We start from the raw sequence: 25387 nt of genomic DNA on the forward strand, positions 1-25387 counted from the left end.
AAACAAGATGTGTAGTAAAGTCTTGATTACTGAACACTCTGAGCAAATGAGATTTATTTAAAATGAGCCACACATGGGTTGCTCTTTGAATAAAGTCACTGAGCATATAGAGTAAAGTTAAGGCAAAGCACCATTGATATACAAGCTACTTTTTGCATATAAGAAAGAAGGGCAATAGTGAATATTATTGTTTGCAGTTTGTCTTTTGTTATTGAATTATTCTGCTCTTTAAGAAATAAAAATATTTTATCAATAAAATATTTTATTTTGATTTCTATTTCTGCTAATGTCAAAATTTATTTTGAAAGAGACATTTGAAAGAGAAATAGAGGAAAAAATAATATCCAGAGGATAAGGAGAGTGAATGAATAAAATGACCAACTTATTAGCTGAATTATATAAAAGCAAGTTTTCTGGAAAATATATGCATTATAGTCCCAAGAAACTCATCTTATGGGTACATTATACTGAATGTTGAGCCTTGTGGAGCCAGTCACTAATTCTGTAGCTCGTCTAATGAAAATATTTAATTATAGATTCATAACATACCTATGTGTCAATACAGAAAAGATCTGACAATAACTTTTAGTTCAAAGAATCATTATAATGAAGTATGATACATTTCTAAATTTATAAACATCTGACTCTAAAGCATACATGATATCTGGCTAAAATACAAATTGCTAAAGCTTTAAAAGTGAAGATAACTTTTAAAAAATTATGTTTCTGATATTGTCATAAAATCAGATGATATGTTGAGGTGAATTTTCCACATGAATATCAATTCTCTTTATATTCCAAGTATTTTACTATTACAGTACAACAGAAAAATATCTAAAGAGCATCAGATACTCTGATTTTCCTTTAAATACAGTATGTAGAGTATTTTGAATTAGTATGTCCCTTATGAACACAAGTTATTAACCGGGGCTGTGTAACAAGAATGCCTATTGTCCATGGTGACCTCTGTGTCCATCAATAATGAGCCTCACTTACATAGTTACTTCTTAATGTGTTCATCATTTTTTAATCTTTTCTCTCTTCTGGTACCTTTGTTGCTTTTAGAGTGTTTATGGTTTTTAATCTGCTGCATCACTTTACAAGTACTTGTCGAATATATAGTTTAAGTTTTTTCTACTTAGGTTTTGAGGCTGTGTTAAATTTCTTTTTTAAAAAAGGAAGAAAGAAAGAAAAAATTCAAAAAATATGGTAAGAAAGAAGTTACAGGCACTCACTGAAATCATAGGTGGCCTCTTAGAAATCAGTTTTCACTCCTTTAATAATACAGATATATGATGTGTTTGTCCAGTATTTTAAATATTGATAAACTATAAGCCTTGATTTCAAAGTTATAGTATTTTAAAAGAAAATTTTTATTTATAAATATTTTTGAAATTAAAAATTTTTAATAAACATTTTTGCAACTTATGAAGTTTTCTCTATCTTGTGAATTGAAGTACTTATAGAATAAATTTCATTTGGCATATTTTTCTTCTTATTATTTGCTAGTATGTAATGCTGACCGATCCTTAAATCTTGGGTGGCTATGGCCAATACCGTTAGTTTACATATTAAATTTTTAAAAATGATATTTATATCCTATAAATGCTACTATTGATTAGATCTCATTATTTATCAAGATTAGGTTTCACCTGGTTTAAGCTGCTGCACTTGGTTCCTGAATATAGACTGCCACTGACAGATCATTCTCTTTTAGAGACAGTTGATATTTGCGGAAGAATGTTGTGTTTTAAGAAATGTATATAATAAAAATAACTCCTAAATCAAAATCTAGATAAAAAATTGTTAATTATAATTTGATCATGAAAATGAAGCTCCTGTCAAGATTTAGTTTATTGTTATTTTCTGTTTCCTTATCTTTCTACCCCTTAGTGGGTTTTAAGAACTTTATGTATAGTTTTAATCATATTTATATTTCCAGCAACTGGCATAGAACTCAGTTCATGAAAACCTTCAGTATTTTTTTTTTAAATCTAGTCTGAACTCTGGAAGATCAGATATTGCTTACAGTTTTGGCAAGACTGTATCCTGTCCCTCAACAATCTCCTATTTAGAAAAGGATAAAAATATACATATAAAAGGATACAGTAAAAATACAGTATGTGCAAAGGATATAGATTTCTTAGATAACAAATGATTAATATTCACAATGTTAAGACACAACTCAAAGAAAAAGATATCCTTCACTCCCTTTCTCTATGTTCTATCAAAAACAAATCTAAGTGCAATATGTGATAGAACAAGATCCAAAGCTCAAATATTATTGAAAATAAAGATAATCTAAGCAGTTGCTTTACTTAATGCTTAAAAAATGCCATTTCTATAATTAAATTCATCTCATTTGTTCTGGATGACTATGGAACCATGCTATTTTATTGTTATGAAAGCTAGGACATATAAAGAAAATTCACGTTTAGAGAAATTAACACAATATAAAGCTAAGTTCTATTGTCTTGATTTAAAAGAGAAGCATTGAATCTGTAACTCTCATTTCTTTTTCTTGTCAAATAAAAAGAAGTTCTTGTGAATTTTTTGGGGCAGTACTTTTTGGACAGCTTGGACCTGAGACTGGGCAGCAGATCAACACTCTGTTCATCAGAGTGAAAATAGTTTGGTAGGATGTGATGGAAGTTTAAAGAAAGTTAGCCGAGAACTTTATTGCAAGCATTTCTGAGTTGCCTTAAAAATGGCTAGGACTGTGTTTAATGAAAGAATTGAAAGATGTGGAATTTCATCATTTTGGTATCAGAAGGTAGAAGTATTTAGGACCGAAACCAGAAAATGTGGTTAACAGAATACAGGGAAGAAATATGATCATGAAAAAAGCAATGAAAAGCCTTGAAAAGTGCGGAAGGAATGTTGTGCACATCACAGTACACAACACATCTGCCTAGGCAAATTCTTTTATTTGTGTAAAATTACTAAATTAATAAAAAGCAAAGTAAAAAATTCACTCATAATCATACTACCATCCAAGAAAGAATTGCTTTCATTATTTTTTTTTTGTATAATCTTTATCAATATACATACACAAATTCAATATGGTTGCAAACTCTTACTTTTTTATATCAATTTATCGGGATGACATTGATTAATAACATTACATAAGTTTCAAGTGTACAGTTCTATAATACATTATTTGAGTATTGCTATGTGTGCTCACCACCCAAAATTTAGACTCCTTCCATCACCATATATTTGACTCTCTATACTCTCTTCATCCTCTACCTACCCTTTCTCCCCTCTGTTAGTTACCATAATGTTGTCTTTATCTATGAGTTTGTTTGTTTTGTTTGTTGCTTTTGTTTGTTGTTTTATATTCTGCATATGAGTAAAATCATGTAGTTCTTTTGCTTTTCCATTTGACTCATTTCACTTAACATGATGCCCTCAAAGTTCATCCATGTCATAGCAAATGGTAGTATTTCATCTTTTCTTATGGTGGCTTAGTATTCCATTTTATATATGTAACACATTTTCTTTATCTAATCATCCATCAAAGGGCATTTTGGTTGTTTCCATGTCTTGGCTACCATGAATAATGCTGCAATGAACATAGGGGTACATATATCTTTATAAACAATTGTTTACAAATTTTATGGGTAGTTACCTATAAAAGGGATTGTTGGGTCATATGGTAACTCCATTTTAAATTTTTTGAGGAATTCTCATACTTTTTTTCATAGTGGCTGTACCAATTTACATCCCAACCTATCCTTTTCAAACTTTTTCAAAAAATTGAAGAGGCAATACTTCATAACTCATTTTATGATGCCAACATTACCTTAATACCCCAAACTGGCAAGAACAACACAAAAAAGAAAATTACAGGCCAATATCTCTGATGAATACAAATGCAAAAATTCTAAACAAAATACTAGCAAATTGAATACAGCAATACATTAAAAAGATAATACATCACGGTCAAGGGGGTTTATTCCAGGGACATAAAGATGGTTCGACATAAGCAAATCAATCAATGTGATGCACCACATTAACAAAATAAAGGATAAAAATCATATGATCATATCTATAGATGCAAAAAAAAAGCATTTGACAAGATACAACACTCATTTATGATTAAAACAGTCAACAAAATGGGTATAGAAGGAAAGTACCTCAAAATAATAAAAGCCATATATGACAAATCCTCAGCTAATATCATACTCAATGGTAGAAAACTGAAAGATTTTCCTCTAAGATCAGGGAAAAAAACAAGGATGCTTACTCTCACCACTGCTTTTCATCGTAGTACTGGAAGTTATAGCCAGAGCAATCAGGCAAGAGAAAGAAATAAAAGGAATTCAAATTGGGAATGAAGTAAAATTGTACTTTTTGTAAATGACATGATTCTCTATATAGAAAACCCCAAGGACTCCACTGCAAGACTATTAGAAACAATAAACAAATACAATAAAGTTGCAGGATAGAAAATTGATGAACAAAAGTCCGTTGCATTCCTACATACTAACAATGAAATTTAAGAATAAGAAATGAAGAAAACAATTCCATTTGCAATTGCAACAAAAAAGATAAAATATCAATGAATAAACGTAATGAAGGACCTTTACACTGATAACTACAAGACATTATTGAAAGTAATTAGACACCAAAAAATGGGAAGATATTTCATGTTCACGAATTGGAAGAACAAACATAGATAAAATAGCTATATTACCTAAAGCAATATACAAACTCTATACTTTTATACAATTTACTTTCTTTTTAGAATTTTATCAAATAGTCTATGCAGCTATTTAGTTTTTTTCTATTTCATAATTTTACTTTTGGTTGATCATCATTAGCATTAATCCTATATAATTAGGTATATTGCAAACATCATAAATCTTATTTTATTTTTAAGTTATACAACATGTACAATGTGATAATTTACTATATGTATACTTTGTGACATGATTACTGCGATTGAGCTTATTAATACATTTGTCACATCACATAGTTATTTTTTTACCCCAGTAGTGAGAATATTTAAGATCTTCTGTTTTAGCAACTTCCAAATATACAATACAGTATTATTAACTATAATCACCATGCTGTACAATACATCCCCAGAATTATTCATCTTATAACTGAAAGTTTTTACCCTTGTCCAACATCTCCCATTTCTGCCACGCCTCAGCCACTGGCAACTAATACTCTGGTTCTATGAGAGGAAATCACACAGTATTTGTCTTTCTTTGGGAGGCTTATGTCACTTGGCATAATGTCCTCCAGTTTTATCCATGGCATAATGTCCTCCAGTTTTATCCGTCACAAATGGCAGAATTTTTTTCTTTTATAAGGCTGAATAATATTTCATTATAAATAAAATCTCACTATCTGTATATATAGTTATATACATAAAGCTAAATATCTCATTTTCTTTATTCATTCGTTGATGTACACTTCGATTGTTTTCATATTTTTAGCTATTGTGAATAATGCTGCAATGAACATGGGGAATGCAGGCATCTCTTTGAGAATGGGATTTTATTTCATTTGAATATCTACCCAGAAGTAGAATTGCTGGATCTTATATAAGTTCTATTTTTAATTTTTTGAGAAACCTCCATACTGCATTTCATAATGAATGTACCAATTTACACTCCTACCTAGAGTGTACAAAGGTTCCCTTTTCTCCACACCCTCACCAACAATTATCTTGTCTTTTTGAAAATAGTCATCCTAACAGTTGTTAAATAATACCTCATTGTGGTTTTGATTTGCATTTCCCTGATGCTTAGCGATATTTAGCATCTCTTCATGTATGCGTTGGTCATTTACATGTCTTTTTTAGAAAAATGTCTTTTCAGGTCCTTTGTCCATTTTGTAAATGGATTATTTGTAATTTTTTTTTCTTTTTTGCTATTGAGCTGTATAAATTCCTTATATATCTCAAATATTAATCCCTTATCAAATATGTGGTTTGCAAATATTTTCTCCCTTTCCATAGTTTGGCTTATTTTTCTTATTCATCTGTGGTGAATATTATTAATTTTGTTTTTTGGAGGGATCTTATAAATGTAATATATGCTATTACATTTATGAATTTGCTTTTAAATACTGTTTATGAATAACTGAATATGGCTTTTACCCAGAAACTTGAGAATATAATGAAAATGTGTTGCCAGTGCCTGTACTTCCAAGAGTTTACATTAATAACAGACATAGGCTTTTATTTTATCCTAAGCCAAGCACCATAAGGGATCCTGACTAGTGGTGTGCTGGGTTACTTACTGTTTGTAAACAAATAAAAAATATGCCATGAGGCTCTTTTTTACTGTCTGTGTTTTACCCTTGATAAAAAAGATTTGATGCCTTTGTGGAACTATAATACAGGATCAGCTATTATTCAGATTTTTAAAATTCATGTCATTGTGCAAATATAGAAGAATGACATGCGATTCAACACTGCAATTTTGTCGATTTCTTAAATGACATCTTCCTGGATTGCTTTTTTAGGGAGTTTTTACAACAAAGATATAAAATATGTACTTCTTATGCCAATTCTGATGTTTATAATGGTCTAATAAAAGTCCTCCTTTGGTGAGATTATATCACGACATGTCTCAGAGATTAAAAGAGCAGCTTCTATTGCAAATATTGTCAATAAAACAGACATCAGGCTCTTTACTAAAGGTCAGTAGACAGTAGTGAGCATATACTCTAAAACATTGCCATGCGTTTAGGCCTCACAACTAGTTCAGAAGTGTTACCCACTGCTTTACTTAGAGATTCAAGGTTGTGGAGTCTAATAGGAGGGAGTACATGACTTTTAAAAGAGGATTACTAAAAAATAAAAAATAAATAAAATCGTTACTATTAAGAGATCATAGTGTACACATGCTATAAAAATAAGATGAATATTGGATGTTTCAGAAGATCTACATAGCCCCTTCCTATTTCCTGCTGCTCCCTATACAAATTTATTTCAAAAATGCTTTTTATAAATAAAAAGCTAGTGAGCTCTAATTTGACTCTTGAAATTTATACATTTAGCATTATATGTATAAAAATTTATCTTTGCTGACACTAATAATCAACAAAACACCTATTTTTAGTAAAATAGTATTTATAAAAATGTTTTAAGATTTTTTTAAAAAGCAATGTTCCAGCAAACTCTAAATAAGATATTGTTTCAATATTGAGAATTTAAATGTGAGGATGTTTTACTCTTATAAAAGCATATTAAAGAGGAAACTGCAATTTTTGACATTTTACAGTTTAAAATTATTTTAATTACTATAATTTTAAAAGCTAATAAAAATAACAAATTAAAGAAAGGAAATTTGTAATAAAGATGAGAACCATAGCTAGTTTGTAATAATACTGATAACTTTTTATTTTTCATAGCAATGCATATCTTGACTACTAAACCAATCAGGCCACAGGGTACCTAGTGCGGCAGATAATAGAATTTATGTTTCATAGCTATGGCACAGAGTTGAAAAAAACTTATCTTAGGACACTTTCAGTTAAGGCAGAGGTGGAATAGAATTAAGAAGTAGTTTGGCCAATTTTAACCTGAATATATTTAAACTATATCAATAATGCACTGTAATTTTAGTTAGTCTTCAGAAAGAAACTGACAGGTGTGTAGTCATTTGAGTTTTAGAGTTAAAAGAATTCCTTAAATGTGGAGTATAAAATTTGCAAATGGAATATATTCATTCTCAATGTCTAGATATATCTGTATTTGAATTGTATCAAAATGTACTGCTTAATAAGAAAGGGGGCAAAAAGGATTACCAAATGCAAGGATATGCCCAGTGCTCCTCTGAGATCCATTCATGTTAAAAAATAAGGTCTGGCATCTTTCTTCCTTGAAAAGTTTTCTGCTTCTAGAAGTCTTTTTTTTTTTTTCCCCCTTAATGTTGAGCTGAAATCTGTGTTCTTAAACTTTTGTGGTTGCTAGATAAAATATAAGATGTCCGTGTAATTTTTGACACATAGTTATGCTAAAAACTTTACTTGTTGTTTGTCTAAAATTTAGATTTAACTGAGCATTCTCTATTTTTATTTGCTAAATCTGGCAATTTTATCTTTCCACTTATTGGCTGAAGGACATGTGAGAACTGAGAGATACCTGAGTGCAAGTCTACTTTTCCTTCCTTATGCTATTTATTTATTTATTCATCCATTTATTTATCTACCACATATTTAATGACCAGAGTTTATATCAGATTATAAATGTAGACATGGATATTAAAAATTCTACCTATGAAAAGTGAGCAAGTCAAATGCAATGTGATTGAAGCTATAATGGAAGTACATCCAGCGTTCTTAAGCTGCATCAAGGGACTATTTGTTCTCATGGGTGAGGTTGGATGTCAGAAAACCTACAAAAATGAAAAGGCCTCTGACTAGAGCAACTGCTGCTGATGTAGACAGGAGAGTGAAGGCCAACACAAAAGGCAGGCTTGAACTCGGAAGAGGATAATGTTTTGCATGGGGATTGATTTGAATGAAAGAGACATGCAGATGTTTAAAGAAAGCTTCTCTCTTCTGTGTTTTCTTTTTCAGACTAATCAGTATTTAATTTCTTTTATTTATCATATTATTTTCAGATTACTTACTTCTAAAGTACCTTCATTTGTCAAAAGTGCAGTTTTTAAACTGAATGAAATATCTCACATGTCTGGAGTGCCTTCAGATATATCTTTGAAATTGGTATTATAAAAGCTAGTCTTAAAAACTAACTGGATAATGCTATTGAGCTAAAGCACTGAGACCAATTGCACATAAGGCATAGACATCCCACTACATTTTGTCTTTTTATTCCAGAGATGTTGCTCTCATGATTTAGTTTTGTATATTATTGGGTTTCAGGAGCATAAGCTATAATTGGTGGGATGAAAACTTCTTTCTCTTTGATTGAATATCATGTAAATTATAACCACTTTTTGAGATGAAATTCTCAAGGTCATTCTGTAGGGGCAAGATTAAGCAGATATTTAGCAGCATGCATCCATTGATTTACTGGATTTCTCAAACCTGACACACATCAACCATCTGGAGTGCAGAGGCGAACTTCATGAATTTGTTTGAGTTTGCTGTGTTTCTCTCATGGTGAAACACAAAGTCATAAAGAAGTAGTTGGTGGAGGATAATAAAAAGGGAGCTAGGGTAAGTAAACCCGGTATATAGCGACAAGCAGCTTGCAAATAGCTCAGTAGTGGCTGGAAATTTATGATTGCATTAGTCATACACCATTAACTTTATCCTTGCTCACATTGGGAAGTAAAGGAAGGTAGAGTCATTGAATCCAGGGGTTCACAGTAAACCCAAAATTGACCACCAGCTTCTGGCTGTTTAATATATCATCTGTGCGGGCAATGTGTCCCAGAAAAAGCAAGGTCAGAAAATACCAGTTGATGATCCTGTGCATATATATTGGGGGTGTTTTTTCTTTTTACTTAGCACACAGTAATTATATTCTTTAATAATACGGAAAAAAGAAAACCTTCTCACATCACAATTCCTATAGCTCTGGTTTTCTATATCTCTCATTTGGTGGCTAATTTTGTGTCAGTAGCCCATGTAACTTGGTGTTTATGTAACTTGGTTTCACATATCAAGCGTGCCAATTAGTGCCTGCGTGGATATGGCCTTGAGCAGATTGCTTAACCTATCTGGGTTTTGTTTACCTATAATATGAACTTAGCAACATAAACCTCACTGAGTTGCTGTATATTTCATTGTGTTGTAAAGCAGCTAACACTCCTTCTGGCACATGATAGATGCTCAATGAATTTTAAATATTATATAGTGACATGTTTGTTATTTCACTTTCTCTGTATGTTCGTTTTTTCTTCCTAATCAGATTCGAGGCTTCTAGAGGAAAGACAGGACTACAGATGTTCAAGGAACTCTTGTTATCTGTCAACTGCTTTAAACCTGGCATTGCTAGTTAACATAGAAAATATTTATTTGCTTCTTGCATGAGAAGTGAGATTCAATATGTTTTAATTAATAGTGTCACATGGCAGCTTCTTCATTTGCCCCTATAAGAATCTCAAGCTGCTGGGTTTCTTCAAATATTTCTTTAGTTTTGGATAATTTTCCATTTTTCTCCTTGTCTGTACTGCCATCTTCCTCTTCCATTTTTATCAATCTTGTTTCCTAGGAGATATCTTCCCAGGTGGAATAGGAGAGGACTTCCTATGGACTTGTTTTCCTTTAATTATGACCCTTTGCTACTTCCCTTGCTTCACATTTTTACCTGAGGTTTTCCACATTCCTGCTACTTATGCAAGCGGTCTCACTTCTCACCATCACATTGGTTTGGCTCAGTCCTTCTTACTGTTCTTGCCTTCTAGCATTTGAAAGATTCATCTCAAAATCTCCAAAATGGATATGTATCGGGAGGTAAAAGAATCTATTAGAGTTCCCATTTTTACTTATTCTATAAAGAAAACTGAAAACATAAACTAAATCTCACTGCTTTAAAATGTATGAAGAAACACTGTCAAGCCCACCAGGTGCATATTACAGATGATTATGTGTCTCACACTAGGTGAGGTAACCTGGAGTGGAAGAGCAGGAGCTCACTAGCCTGGAGATGGGGTGGAGCCCATACTTATTCACTTTGTTTCAATGTCTTGCATATATCACAGTTTACAGATGCTTTATTAAGTAGATTTACATATGTACACAATCAAGACCGTGACTTCAAAGATTTCATATAAACATATCACATTAAGGATAATACTAATAGTGCAAAATAACATAAAATGGAAAAGCAAACTTTTCTACTTCCACAATTGGGTGTTGGTTATATGGATATATTCACTTGGGGAGAATTCATTGATATGTACATTTTTGATTTGTGCACTTTTTAATGTATGCTATATTTTAATAAGCAATTTAACGTTTCTAAATATTTATGTAAAATAATGATTAAACATTCTAGAAAGAAATAGAACTGAAGAGTAAGAGAGTTGCTAAGATACAGTACACACTGTGCAGTTGTGAAAAGTTTCAGAAATAGGAAGAAAAGAAAGTCATCTAAAAATATAATTGCTTTAGTGTAGTGATCATTTTGTTAAACTCAAATTGTTTAAAAAAGTTCTAACTTTACAAGGGGGCATATCAATGTTGATAAGTATTTTATATTTTTGTGTATCTCTAAGAATAGCCTCAGGAAGTCTTAAGAACAAACTAGAGATTTTGAAAAATGCTAAAAGCATCAAAATGTGTTTGCAGATTTAGGAATAATAAAATGAACAAAGAAAGGATGGGACATATGATTGGGAACATAATCTAATATAGGATTAAAAATGAAAGTAGAACTACACAACTTTTAGTTTTCTTTTGTTCTTTTCTCTTAAAACAGATCACTCCACACTTAAAGGAGTAGACTTGCATGAAAGACAATAGTGAAAATATGAAGGCCACTCACCATTTTTAAGTAGACTCAAAGTCTCAGATAAAGGCAAATTATTTTTTAATGCTGAAAACCTTGCTGAAGTAATATATATATATATTTGTAATCTTTCAAGAATCAAAAAAAATTGAAGAGAAATCACAAGTCTGAAGAGGAGGGCTATTTTCCTAATTTTTAAAACGGTTGTTTCAGGAAATTATAGGATGGTAATTTTAATATTGATACTTTTAAATTTTCAGGCAAATTTTTAGAGTAAATGCTTTTGTTAATACTGAATTTGGGCAGGAAGTTAATGGAGGTGGTGAAAGGCAATAACATATTTTATTTAATTAATACAAGAGTCTATCATATATATTTTAGTAATTTTCTCCTTACAGATTAAAAAATTATAATAACTATTCAAATTTTATAAAAGTTTAACTGGTCCTTAAATTTATGTTCTTTTCACTATATACCATTTCATAGATTCATGTGCTTTTAAGTAGTATTACTAAAATAAATGTAGATACAATATAATTTTATAGTTACTTTTCACAAAGTGTGTTATGAAATCCATCTAGCAAAAGTAGAACAAATAAGATTCACAGCATAATAACAATATAATTTTAAGAAATGTTAATTAAAGAAATGTTCTAGAATACCCTTGTCTTTTTCCCGTTTGAAATTCTTTTACCGTAATGGCTATGAAAGAGGCGGCTGAACGACAACAGATAGAGGTTGCTGATACGCTACATTGTTTAAAAAAAACAATTACATTGACTCTGGCTCAATAGTTACATACAGAGAATCCACCAGGTGTCAGATCTGCTGCTGGCTGCCTGTGCTGAAATAAGAAAGAAGACAACATGGCACTTGTACTTACAGAGCTCTCTGCTTAGTGTAGAACAGAGATGTTGACTAAGTGTTACAAATGAGTGCTTCAGTGTGTAAGAAGGTCATATAATTGGCAGTTACCCATTCTGAGTGTTCACTGGGGTCCTCCAGGAGCCAGAGCTAAATAATAAGTAAAAGAAAGTTGAAGGGAGTTAAACAAGTGTATGTGAGGTGGAGTGAGTTGGAAATGATCTTTCAAGCAGAGGGAACAAAAAATGCAAAGTCCTGGGGACCGATGAGATGATGTGTGTTTCTGTATATGGAGACATCAAGTATTCCAGGAATGTGGAGGTCACAAGGGCTGTACGGATGAGCTGAAACCAGAGATGAAATACAGGACTGTGTGTAACATTTATATTTGTATTTTTTAAAAAATACATAATTTAAAAATAATATGACATTTGTATTGGCAGAGGAAGTTTTATTTGACCACTAGTTCTGATGAAAATGAGGAAATAAACAAATATACTGATCAACCACCCCCCCAAAACATAACAAAACAAAACAAAACAAAAAGCCATAACATATTCAATTGCATTTATAATGATTTAGTCTCCAGTTCGAGGAAATTTACTATCCTACTGTGACTTTATGTTTATCATTCTGGAGATGGTGCATTATATGTAATTATAGATGCTCCTCTGGAAGAGATGATTGAAAACCCAGAATAAGCATTATTCACCCAGTAGATCTGAAGAGTGCATATGAGGAACAAGTTAAAGAAGCTGTGAAAGCTCAGTCTGTAGAAGAATAGATCAAGCAGAGACATCATTGTGTCTTCAAATATTTGAAGATGTATTGAAATGTTGATGTATTTTGTGTATGGTTTTTTTTTTGAAAATAGTAGTGTTCCAAGTAAAGGAATTCTCTCCACAAAATGAGCTAAAACAACAAAAGAAGAAGAAAATACAGAAGTAGTAGAGAGGAAAATTAAAAATAGAAGTTTATGTCTGGGAAACAAGAAAAGATATACTTGGGCTTAAACTACCCATGAAGTATACCTCCCTGTTGACGAAGTTCACCAGACTGTTAAATTAATCCACTGGACAGCCAGACCTTCAGTGTTAAAAGAAAAAAAATTAAGGGCAAATCATTACTCTCAAGTAAACACCTGTTAAAAATTGTATTTAGTTTATAATAATAATAAAAAAATCAGGTTGATGTTATAACTGCTTCAAAGGAGACTGAAAAATAGACAAATTTATATTGAAATGAATGTGCAGATGGAGATAGAACTATTTTTCTCTTCAGTTTGGGTTAACTCTCCACTACAAAAAAATTTGTTTGTATGTATAGACAAGAATTATTTTGTATCTGTATCAGCGATACAGATACAACTTACAGAGTTATAATCTCCCATAGAATCAGAACTCATGAAAAGGTTACCTATAAATAAGTGTTGTCCACTGAAGCGCAGAGTTTTCCCTATACATTGCTGGAAATGTGGGAAACCTCTAATAAATATCTTTGGCTCAAAGACTCTCCCTAAGCCTGGCTGAAACTTCCTTAAAACCACATTGAAGTCTGACTCTCACCAACCAATCTTCCCTCCTTCCCTTTTCTCTAACATAGAGGTTAGATTTATAGTGGAGTCTTAAGGCTTTTCTTACATTTTGGGATTTCTACTTCTTATTTTGTACTGGTGATATCTTGTACATTTGATCCCATCTTGACATCTGCTTCTCAGAGGGCCCTAACTAACAATAACATTTCAAAAATATCGGTCATTAAGGATATTTAAATTATTTTACAAAAAAAGGCATGTATGTCTTTACAGTCCCTCTAAATAGAAAAAATGATTAATATAATTGTAATGTTCTAATAGGAAAAGGAAATAAAATCATTGAAATTTAATCATTGAAATGTGTCCAGGTATTACACCTGCTTTAAATTGTTTGTGTGTCATATGAGTATCAAGAATATTTTATAACTTCGTCTTATTATTTATTTCCCACTCACAGATGTTAAAATATATATATTGTGTGATAAATATTTCTCCATGGCATTGATTATTTTGATCTTTTACCACCATTATTGTCATTCTTTTCTCTCCTCTCCTCTCCTGACTTCTCTCCTTTTCTTTTTTTTATTGATTGCTATTTCTCATGTCATACCAAATACCAGAAAGTTGAGTGACTTCTTAAGTAATTGTTAAGAGAAAATTTCTTGGTTTATATACTGATTTATTATTCATTACTATTAAAGAAATATGGTTTAGTGAAGTGTAAAAAAAACACAGAAGAAAAAGAAGGCATTAGACCTTAGTTCATATACTTGAGAAATCAATAATTTATTTCTAGAAGGTATATGTCTCTACCATACATATAACGAGCCTAATGGGACATGATTTATAAATTATCGATTTAAAATATAATAGAGAATACTTTATTTTTTTCAAAAAGTTCACTAAGAAGAAATATTATGAAGAAAAATTATAGAATGATGGAAGAAAAAGAAAATTAAAAGACCTGGAGACATAATTTGAAATTAAACTTTGCCAGTATGTTGGCAGAGTGACATACAGTGGATAAACTAACTTTTTAAAATTGCGTTTGTATGTGTGTGTATGTGTGAGTGTGTGTGCTTATATCTACATAAGCAGTGGAGAAAGGGAGAGATTAACATGAAATCAAATATACCACAAAATGGTAATATTATAGGTTACTCTAAGGATTAAAAAAGATTGTGAAATAACCAAATAAGTACTTTTCTTGTGCAATCTTCCATCATATTAAAATCAATACAACAAATCAGTGGCAGTTTCAATAATTGCTTCCATAGCAACCTCTAGTCAAGTATGTATTAAAAACTTAGATTCTTTAGGTCAAAAATAATTGCTAAAACTTTGCTGTTGCAAATTGTATTCTTTTATCTGTTTAAGTTCCTCACAATATTACATGCTTTTTGCCTTTGGACAAGTGCAGAGAAAACAGTTACATTAACAGAAATTTGTACTGTTCTTAAAGATTTTGAATTGTTGACTCCTCAAGGCAAAACTTAATTATCTTGCAAATGTGAAGACAAAATGAAAAGTTGGGATCCTTAATGGATATATAATTTGATGATAGTGGAGGAATTATTTTCTATATTTTTGCAGCGTTTAAGTGGTAATTACATAGTTTTGACTTTAACAAAAATTAGCCCTTTTTAGTACTTTAAGAGAGTTGGCCTATAAACTACCTAGCTTTAATAAATAGCAGAAACCATGCTATCTTCTTGTAAAATTAGTCAGCTGTTTAGAACTTTAGAAGTTAAGTTTTTAAAACCTTTAGGTTAATTTTTGTGAGAGAACAATATTAAATGATGTGTGATTTAAAATGATTTTAAAAGTAATAATGAAAAAATAATTGCCCTTAATGTAGATCATCATTAGGAGTGTGACTATAAAAATCAACTCCATCTGGGACATGAAGGGGTAAATACTAATTTTTTTCTTCCTCTTTGGGCACTCGACAGGTGTGATTTGCTTTGCCTTGGTGTACTGACAAAGCCTCTGTTAAAAAATTCAAAGAATAATGGGTTGGTTCTCAAAATAAGTCTGGACTTGGGGCACAGAGTTGACAAACATAGTTAATTCAAGTGTCCCAATTAATACTCCATTTAGAATCATACTCATTATGTAGGAAGCCATAATTTCTTTCCTCCTTCCCTCTCTTCTTTTCTTCTTTCCTTCTTCCTTTCTTTTAATCTTTTTTCTCTCTTTCATTTGAATGCTCAAAAAGAGTCTATATACATATATGAATATATTAAAGAAAGTGAACTGTCAATGGAAATATTTATAAAAATAGAGCAGATGATCCAGTTTTAAAGTTTAAAAGAAAAATATAGTTCTTGTGATTGTCAATATTATGCAAATCTCATGACTGAAATTTCTAATTTAGACATTATTTAGGGAAAAAATGCATATACGTAAGCCATTTCAGTACTAGCCCACATAAGAGAGCCTGTAATTTGATTTTCTAATTGGAGTATTCGGTGAATTTAAATTTAATGTAATATCGAAGTATTAAGATTCATAGCATTTCCGGTCAAGATGGCAGAATGGGTAAATGCTGTGCTTGTCTCCTTTCGTGACTACATGTAAATTATAGAACAACTATCATTGGGAATTGCCTGAAGTCTAGCTGAACTAGAAGTCCTACAACTAGGGACACACAGAAGAGGCCACCTTGAGACTGGTAGGAGGGGCAGAGACACAGAACGGGCTAGTCCCACACCCCTGTGTGGTGGTGAAGAATTAGGAGGGATATCTCAACTGTGAAGGTTCTCCTCAAGGAAGAGGGGTCCCAGCCCCACACCGGGCTCCCCATCTCATGGTTCCAGTGTTGAGTAGAGAAGTCCCCACAACTTCTGGCTATGAAAACTGGTGGAGATTGTGGCTGAGTAAGACAAAGAGTGGCTGGAATCTCAAATATTCCTCTTAAGGGACCCACATGCAGACTTTATCCTCTGAAAGACTCTCTTGCTCTGAGATCCAGCACTGGGGAAACAGATGGAAAGGCAACAGGAACATCGGGGAGGAATTGATTGGCTCCAGGATAAGGGCTGGAGAAGCAGATTCCTCCCAGACAGAACTGCTAGAAAAATCCATTGTTTCTTAGCTGAGCTCTCCCTGCTTCTGGCATGTAGACTCAGATGAGTGCCATATCTGAGTCTCTATTAACCTGACTAAAACTGGTGACTCCTTGAGGCCCTGCTCCCCACAACTTGCAAACCCACCCAAGCCTACTCCAGTGGCTTTTCAATACAAACAACCTGTCTTGGCTCATGCTTAGGACTCTTCTAAAATCTTTCAAAGATTTGCAAAATCCAAACAAGCAGCATCTGGCCTCTACATTCTCTGTACCTCTTGCTGAGCAGCCTCAAGCCCACCACTAGTGGCAGTTGGCTTTGGCTCATGGATTGGTCCCTCAAAGCACCTCCAAACCCAGTATGATTGGTGGTCATCTGTGAATTGCTTGGTGAATCTTGCCAGGTGGCCCCCGGCCAGGTACAGGGTGTGACTGGAGCCCCCTGTAGGATACTCTGGGGCCAGCACACAGGTGGCCTGTTTCAGACTGAATTGAGGCACCACCTGGGACTGTATTAGAGGATGACAGACTCTGGAAACACAGGAGCCCTGCTCGAGTGAATCCTATTGGGTAAGGTCAGCCCCTTACCAGCCAGTTCTCACAGTCGATTACCCTAAAGGTCAATCTCTCCCACTGATATGCAAACAATAACCAAGGTTCAACTATAATTAGAGGGCACACACAACCTACACAAGGGACACATCTGAAGCACTCAGCCAGGTGACTAGGGAAGACTGAATCACTGGGCCCCACAGAACACCTTCTATAAAAGGCCACTCTACTAAGGCCACTCTACATAGAAGCCCTACCTAACACATAGAAACAAACACAATTAAGCAGCCAAAATGGGGAAACAAGGAAACATGTCCCAAATGAAAGAACAAAACAAAGCTCCAGAAAAACAACTCAACAAAATGGAGACAAGTAATCTACCAGATCCATAGTTGAAAACACTGGTTAATAAACTGGTTAATAAGGATGCTCAATAAACTTAGGGGAAGAATAAATAAACTCAGCGAGAACCTCAGCAACAAGATAAAAAACATAAAAAAGAACCAGTCAGAAATGAAGGCTGCTATTACTGAAATAAAGAATAAATTAGAGGGAATCAACAGTAGATTCAATGAAGCAGATGATTGAATCAGTGGTGTAGAAGATGAAGTAGCAGAAAGCATGCAATCAGAATGGCAACAAGAAAAAAGAAATTGAGGCTAGCTTAAGGGACCTTTGAGACAACATCAAGCATACCAACATTCACATCATAGGAGTAGTAGAAAGAGAAATGAGAGGGCAAAAAATTGAAGACGTATTGGAAAAAATAATGATGGAAAACTTCCCTAACCTGTCAAAGGAAATAGACATACAACCCCAGGAAACTAAGAGTCTCAAACAAGATGAACCCAAGAAGACACATCATAATTAAAATGCCAAAAGTTAAAGACAAAGAAAGAATCTTAAATACAGCAAGAGAAAAGCAGTTATTTACCTACAAGATAGCTCACCTAAGACTGTCAGCTGATTTCTCAACAGAAACTTTGGAGTCCAGAAGGGATTGGCATCAAATATTCAAAGTAATGAAAAGCAAGAATCTACAACCAAGATAATTCTACCCAGCAATGTTATCATTTAGAATCAAAGGACAGATAAAGAGCTTTCTAGACAAGAAAAATTAATGGAGTTCATCAACACCAAACCAGTATTACAGGAAATTTCAGAGGGACATTTTTAAGAAAAAGAAGGAGAAAAAGCAGATCAAAAATATGAATAATAAAATATGACAATAACTACATATCTATCAACAATTACTTGGAATGTAAATGGATTAAATGTTCCAGATAAGAAAACAAGACCCACACATAGGCTGCCTATAGGAGACTCACTTCAGATTGAAAGACACACACAGACTGAAAGTAAAGAGATGAAAAAAGATACATCATGAGAAAGGAAACAAACAAAAAGCTGACACAGCAATACTAATATTAGATAAAATATACTTTAAAACCAAAGCTATATATAATAAGAGACAAAGAAGGATCCAGTAATCCCATTTCTAGGTATTTAACCAAACACACCCAAAACACTACTTTGAAGGGACATGTAAATCTATATGTTCATTGCTACATTATTTACAAGAGCCAAGATATGGAGGCAACCTGGGTGTCCATCAATAGATGAATAAAGAAGAGATGGTACATATATACAATGAAATATTACTCAACCATAAAAAAGAATGAAATCTTGTCATCTGCAATAACATGGCCAAATCTGGAGGGTATTATTCTGAGTGGAGTAAGTCAAACAGAGAAACACAAATGCCATGTAATTTTACTCACGCATGGAATCTAGAGAACAAAATAAATGAACAAACAAAACAGAAATAAATTGATAGATATAGAGAACATTTTGATAATTGCCAGATGAGAGGGGGTTTGAGAGGATGGATGAAAAAAAGGAAGGGATTAAGAGGTACAAAGTAGTAGTTACAAAGTAGTCATGGTGATGTAAAATATAGCAAAAGGAATATAGTCAATTATTGGTAATAACTATGTAGGATGTCAGATGCATACTGGATTTATCAGGATGATCACTTCGTAGGTTATATAAATGTTGTATATATCACCATGTTGTACACCAGAAACTAATATTATATGATATGCCAACTGCAATTAAAAAATAAAAGTTATTAAAAAAAGATTTATATCTATAATGTTGATATTTATTTTATGTATAATCAAGTTTCCTCTTTAATTGTCTCTTATTCTTATTTTTTTTAGAATAAACACTTTTTAAAAAATTATGTAATTCTTTACCTTCTATTAGTTTGTTAGTTGTTAATTCTTTTACTGCTCTTTTAGTAGTTATCCTAAAGAGTAAAACTTGCTCATTTTATTTATTTTTTACAACTTAATTTGAATTAATACTTTACCCCTTCCCAGGCAATGCAAATATCTTTAGACCTTCAATGTTTAATACAATAGCCATTAGGCACATGTGGCCATTTAAATGTGAATTGAACTTGATTAAATAAAATTAAAAATTCAGTTTTCAGTTGCATTAGTTACATTACTAGCGCTAATAAGCACAAGTGACTATGTCTATCCTATTGGATAGATCACAATAAAAAAGTTTAAATCACATTGGCAGTTCTATAGGAGAGCACAGCTTCAGAAACTTTTAACTCATTTTTACTCTTCTATATTTTATATTTTATTGTCTTGTATATTTGTTTTATGTCTATTTAACCCCTACTAGATTTACTCATTGTTTTTATATAGTCAATATTTATATTTATCTACATTTATAACCTTCTTATTGCCTTTTCTTCTTCCTTACATTATCATGTTTTATCTAAAACAATTTTATTTTAACATGAAGAATTCCTTTGGTATTTAGTTTAGTTAAAGAAAATAAAAGTGATAGTTTCTTTTTTTTCATTTTAATGGTCTGAAAATTCCTTTCCTTCATCTTTCCTTTCTTTTGGAAGAAATATAATTGTATGTTGACAATTTTCCTTGAACATTTTAAATAAGTTATTCCATTTTCCTGAGGCTTCCACATTTCTTTATAAAGTCAGCTGTAGCTTTATAGCTATTCCTTTGAAGATAATATTCTTTTTTCCACTGGCTATTTAAGTATTTTCTCTTTATCTTTGATATTCATTAGTTTTACTATGATATGCAATAGAAAGAGAATGCATTTATTCTGCCTGAGTCCCAAACAGGATAAATATGAGAAATATATTTATTTAGGTTTTGAAAAACTCTAGCCCAGTAGTTACTTAAATATTTTCATTTTGTCTTTAACATCTCTGAAGGGAAACACACACACACACACACACACACACACACCCCTATATATATTGTATACATATATATAAAAATATATATATATATATTATGCCTATATGTAGGCTTTATTCACTGTGTCAAATCACTCATTGTCCTTCCCTTTGTGCCAATAACTAGTTTAAAAGTGAAGATGGCAAGTAAAGTTAATCTAGATAACTTGTCACTATGTAGACACATCCAGACCAGAATTTTAAGTGTAGCAATATCACTTGATGATGGAATATACCAATGAACTACTCTCGTCATTAATTATACTTGTGATATTTTTATAAAAGCAAAATGTAATCAGTAAATTCCACAGACTTGCAGCCTGCCAAATGTTATAGCAATATTAGGTGGATTAATTTGTTTTTGTTCTGAGTAATAACAAGAGAAACATTAACATTAATTTACCATATGAATTAAAATGACCTAAGTATTGTTAATTTACTTCCTAGCTAACTTCAATGACAAAATTGCAATAGTAATTACATAAAAATGACATTAATCTTAGTTAACACATAAGTTTAGTTATTTATAACATTCTTATTTATTACAAAATCATTTTATACACACACATACACACACACACACACATATATAATATTTAAAAATTTCCTAAATATCTACATATCTCAATTAGAACCAAGGATGAAATAGTTTAGTTTGTGATTACAATATAAAGTTATTTTTTTCTTCTTACTTGCATGCCTTTTATTACAGAAAGCCTGAAGCAAAACTTTAAATTTTTCTCATATAAATTCTTTGCAAATAAATCATCAGTACCTCAGACCTCATCCAGAAATGTGGTCGCATTTGATCTTAGAAAATTCTGAATAGATTTAAGGGCTTTTATACTTCCTAAAATGATCATATTGAGGAAGAAGCATTAGACTATCTATTATAATATATATTTCAGTTTTATTGAGAAATAATTGACATACAAAAAACCATACATATTTAATGTATACAATTTGATGAATTTGGACATATGCATACACTCATTACCATTAAGCCATTACCAAAGTCAACCTCCTCCGAATGTTTTCTTATTCTTTTATAGTTTTTCATTTGCTTTGTTTTGTTTGTGAGTTAAATACTAAAGAATTCCACTTATATGATAAATCTAAAATAGCTAAACTCATAGAAGTAGAGAATAGAATGGTGGTTGCTGGTGGGAAGAGGAGGGGGACATAGGATTTAGTTATATATTGAATTCTAGATTAGAGTAGTCAAAGAACATTCAACAAACCATTTTAGTCATAGAATAATATCTACCCCCCCACACACCTTACCTTATTCAGTCATTATCATTTAATGCTTTAAGTGTACTTTGTATTCAGGAGCCTCAGACTCTGTATAAGCCCGCAATCCCTTTAACACCTGTTGCAGCAATGCAGTTACAACAGTGTTGCATGAACTTGTTGAGAATAAAAGTGAAAATAAGTGTAATATCATATAGTAAAGTGTGATGGCCAAATTCTAATCATTAGTTATGTTCATCAATGTATTAGTTTAGGCTTTAACAAAGATGTTAGTAATGAAAATATCTGCTAAGAGATATAGGGCTGAAATCTTTATTCCAATTAAGAATTTATAATAAAAACATATTTGACTTCTAGTAACAGAAAGCCTACCGAATTCTCATCACTCTAAATATATTTTTTAAATCAGGGTTTTGTGATAGGATGAGACCCAAAGTCAAACAATCACAAGTTACTTATGAAATGACAAGTTATTCTTAGTTTTATGATTACAAAAAAAAAATAATAATAATAATAAGAAGAAGAAGAAGAAGAAAATACATAGGATAATTTTTGTAGAAGAAAATGTGTATATTAACACAAAAATGAGCTAAGCTGTCATAAATATGACTGGCTGTATCCCCATTAGTAAAAATTAATAGGCTGAGCCATAGTTAGACATTGTCCACAAGAAAAAAAGAATATTGGAAGAACAAACATTCCATTTTATTTACAATGCAGGTCACTGTTAGAAAAAAAACTTCTGCTTTGATTAGAATCACTTATTAATTTACTGAGACGTTAATAAATGTTAAAATCTTTAACTGATCACTTAAAACATATCAAAGAATATTTTTTTTTAGTACAGATGTGAGTTTAGAATAAAATCAGGGCAATAAAACAAAACAATTAATATTCAATCTAGTGTGTTTGTATTAATATTTACAATCTGTGGTCTGGGTCTTTTATAAAGATATTATGAAGGTAATTTGAACACATTCTCCTCTACTTTTACTTCATTTAGATTCCCAAAATCTAATCTTAGAAGCTTGACTTTTTAATTTATTTTTGATAAAATTTTCATGCTTCTGCCTACTATGAACACCTAAGAAAGCTGTTTTCAGCTCTTTAGGTCTTGTTCTCATTCTTTACCCTAGTCTAAGTGTACTCTTGTAAATATAATGTAGATTTTACATTCATCCACTTAGGGGACAAAAGGGGGAAAATTTGTTTACATACTTCCCACCCCCTTCCTTTTTCTTATTTATCAAGATTCACCTCACAGGAAGGTGGTACCCCTGAACTTACAAGTTGCCTATTCTGGTCCTTTAGTGGCCACTCAGAAAGCAGCATCTTATGCCAAACTAAAGCATTTTATGTGGATCTGGTAGAGGGAAGATTTGCACCTGAGCAATGAAGAGAGAAACGACAGAAGTGTCTTTAGTTTTTGATCCCAGTTGTTGAATGGTAAAAGCTTCCTTGTGTCAATTTTCAAAAGCTACTGCTTGACCAGAGAGAAAGAATGAGATAGTAAAGAAAATTTGAAAAAGTATGCAAGATGCATGCTCAGTATATTACCACGCGGATGAAGCATTGTAACTCATTGTTGATTTAACTTGATTAATAGTGGTGTCCAACATATTTTATATGTTTTGGGAGTATTTGCAAATTGTCTTCTGTTAAATTCTTCTTCAGATCTTTTGTTCATTTTTCTATTGGAATTTTATCTCCTTAAATATTTTAAAATCTTTATATAAATTTTGGTCACAATATATTTGTCTACTTTTTGCTTAAGATGTTTTTCATGTACGAAAGTTACAAAAAGCGTTGTAAGCAAATCTATTTATCCATCCATCCATCCAACCAGCCAGCCACTAAAAACTTATTTTAAAAGATCTTTCCAGCTTCAACCTCCTCAACAAATTCTTCTGTCCTATCGTGTTTGATGATATGGATTTTTTTTCACTATCATACGACAATATAAATGGAACCTCTTTCTACTTTTATTTTTTTCAAATAGATCAACAAATAGTCCCTACATAATTCATTGAATAAACAGTCATTTCCTACTTATTCGAAATGGCATTTTTATTACTTGCTCATATTCTATATATGCTCACATCTTTATTTGTTCTTAATTTTTAAAAAGATCATGGCTACATTTTCACATTTCCTCTTTCACATGAAATTTAGGATAATCTTTTAAAGTCCCATTAAAAATCTTGGGAGGATTTTGTTAAAAAATATATGGACTAACTTAGAAAATTAAGAATTCTTTTTATGTATAAATTTTTACTTGGAACCTCATATTTAAAACGGATAAACTTGAAAATATCTTAACCAGGCCAAAAAACAAAAACGAAAAACAGTTATGAAGAATTTGTGAATTGCACTTTGTAATTAACTTCTAAAATTGTTTTTAGAAAGAGAAATGCAAAATTTATCCGATCTTTTAGGTTCTGAAAATAAAAATTACTCTGTTGATTTTTTTCCAGGAGAGAAAGTAATGAAAAACTCAACCAAGATGAAAGGAGGGGATGAATCCCTCTTTAAGTTTTGACCACGTCTGAGTAGATGTCAAGATTCCCTGTGCAGAAAAATCTCCAACACCTCCTTTTTACTTCAAGAATCAGATTCTCTATTTCTGAGAAATCTTACAATTTTGTTTTATAAATAATTTAATTACACGCATACATTTTTAACAGTCATACTTATAAAAAGTCATTGAAGTATAACTTCAGTATAATTGAAACTATGTGCATTATAATCACCTTCAAAAATATTTGACCAATGTTGTAACATGAAAATCCAACGCTACAATACACTTCATTTGATTCTCTGAGAGGCTGTAGTACCAGAACTTCAGATTCACTAGGGAAAGTAAAAATGTAGAAATCTTAGCACATTAGATCAGAAGTAAAGATTGACTTTAGCTTTGATTTTTGAGGGCAAAACAGAAGATGAACAATAGCAGATAAAGATGTATAACTTGGCTCTAATAGTATCATTGCAATATGCCACCTTCATTTTTATCCAGTTTGATCCTCGACCTATAAAAGTCTGTTCTCACACTTAGGTATAAGTGTTAATTAATTTATCCTCTAAATGTAAATAATGCATGGAATTTGAGCAACCAAAACAATAGGATTGTATAATGCACAATTTGGAGAAAGCAGAAAGTGTTTTGGTTTTTATCTTTTAAAAATATTTTTTCTGAGACAATATAGCATAAGATTATAAATATATAATTAAGAATTCACAAATAATTTGGTATTTGTAATCCCCAATCTCACACTGAATGTGATGAATAGATTTTATTCAGAAAGGTAAACCATTGCAAACACGACACATTTATTGATATCAGGATTATAAAGCAGTAGTTTCCAACCAATCTGAGTATGAGAAAACATTGGGAAAATATAAGATAGTTTCATTTGTAGCATTTGTACATTGAGAAAATACATT

This window comes from Pteropus vampyrus, unplaced genomic scaffold, assembly GCF_000151845.1.
Source record: "Pteropus vampyrus isolate Shadow unplaced genomic scaffold, Pvam_2.0 Scaffold33, whole genome shotgun sequence".
Lineage (NCBI taxonomy): Eukaryota > Metazoa > Chordata > Mammalia > Chiroptera > Pteropodidae > Pteropus > Pteropus vampyrus.